Below are 2046 nucleotides of genomic sequence, written 5' to 3' on the forward strand. Positions count from 1 at the left end.
ATATTTTTAAAAATTATAAAAATACTTGAAAATTATAGGTACTCTGATAGGAGCCATATTATAGGTGACTGAATCCTGATTCCATTACTTACTAGCTGTTGAACTTGGGAACATTATTTAATCTGTATATGCCCTATTTTTCTCATATTTAAAATGGAGATAATGCAGTACTTTACCAGTAGTGCTATTCTAATATTTAATGCATTAGTATAAATATAAAGCAATTTGAATAGTTTCTGGACTATATCAATTATTTTTTCAGTGGTCACTTTTATTCTTATTCTAAAAAGACATTAAACAAAAACCTTTTTTATGTGAATTTTAACATCTTAGGGAGTTTTAGTGTTACTAGTTTTGTGGAGAACTAAATCTAAATTCTTTGTAATAGCATTTCCAAAGTACTTTGGGAAAGTTTTGGAAGAAATTCCATATTTGTCAAGGTTATCTTTTGTGTACATGCAAACATGAATTTAAATAAAATAAAGGACATATCTTTACAAATGTTTAATGGCCCATTTCATGTGAGTGTGACATGCTTTGTCAATATTTGAAGCCATCAGCAAACTCAGCAATGTGATTTCATTAGAGATGAATCATTACAATACTGTAATTAGTTTTGCATTAAATAAATTACAGTCTTAGTGTTTACTAAGGATAATTAATTTCTTATCCTTAATTTTCAGTGTCCAATCTTATTTGCTGTAAAAGAAATTCCTGGCTGTGGAGAAGAGAGGTAAAGGATTGACATAATTTACAGATGAAGAGGGTCTATGTTAGAATTCAAAGGATTAAGGAGAATTTTCAGTAGCACTAACTGTGGGGGAAGGCAATTTGGATGTGTCAAACTTGGAAGAAAAAAGAACATGAAACAATAAAAGGTGCATTATTCAGAGAAAGTGGTGAGTAGAACATTTTAGCTTTAGTATATGTTTTATAAAAAGAAATGATTTCGGGAGAGGAGTCTGAGAAGATGGTAGAAAAAGAAGCACTAGGAATCTATCTCACCACTTAGAGAATAATTACTAGTAGACATATAACTATTGGGAACTCTAGAGTCTATTGAAAGCTTGCAACTTTCATGAGAAGATTTTAATGGAAATTTGTGATTAATTTCAGTTGATTTCAGCTTTTAGCCCAGCAGCAGCTACCTATTTCTGGCCCCCAGCCTTGTGGCAGCTGGCTGTACATATGTTCATGAAGCATCCATACAGCTTGCAGGAACCAGGGTGAACAATGAAGATACTGGAATTCAAATAGTGGAGATTTGTGTTCTTATTGCTTATTGCCACTTCTTATCATGGAGTTGCAGAGAGGCAGGCAGCCATTACTTTACATCCTTGCATCCTTATTACAAACCACTCCCTCTCTAGCTAAAGTAAATTCCAGGGTGGTTAAAAGACCAGTGTCCTTCTCTTCCTTTATTTTTCTCTTTTTCTATTTTTGATTGTCAGCCATTAAAAACTAAGACATTTAAAGGCATATATAGGGGGTATTAGAAAATCATCACTCATGCACAGGAAAAGGTACAGACTTACAAAAGACCTGAAGACTTTAAGATTACACCTTAAGCTGATTCTCAGCATGGAGGCTACAGCAATAAAAAAAAAGTAAAAACAGAAAACAGAAAACCATGAGAAATCGGGCAAATCTGATATCCAGAGATGCCAAATTATTATTAGATTCAAATGTCCAGTTTTTGACAATAACAAAAAATCACAAGGAATACAAAACTACAGGGAAATATGGCTCATTTAAAGGCAGGGGCAACAGAAACTCTTCCTGAGGAAGATCAGGTGTCAGACATACTAAATATAGCCTTTAAAACAGCCATCTTAAAGATGCTGAAATAAATAAAGAAAGTGATAGAAAAAGTTAAGATCATCATGAACAAAATATTAACATAGAAAACCTTAAAAGGTACCAAAAAGAAGTTCTAGAACTGAAAATTACAAGAACTGAAGTGAAAATTTAATAGAGACATTAAAGATATCTTTGAGCAGACAGAAAAAAAATCAGTGAACTTCAAGGTAGGATAATTGAAATTAT

The 2046-nt window shown here is 32.4% G+C and overlaps 1 protein-coding gene across 1 annotated transcript in view; it reads left to right on the forward strand.

Annotated features, from left to right (window-relative positions):
• The window catches only part of DPP10 (dipeptidyl-peptidase 10 (non-functional)), a 670962-nt gene that overhangs the window by 431157 nt on the left and 237759 nt on the right, over positions 1–2046 (forward strand). The gene's annotated exons all lie outside the window — the stretch shown is intronic.

This window comes from Propithecus coquereli, unplaced genomic scaffold, assembly GCF_000956105.1.
Source record: "Propithecus coquereli isolate 6110/MARCELLA unplaced genomic scaffold, Pcoq_1.0 Scaffold348, whole genome shotgun sequence".
Lineage (NCBI taxonomy): Eukaryota > Metazoa > Chordata > Mammalia > Primates > Indriidae > Propithecus > Propithecus coquereli.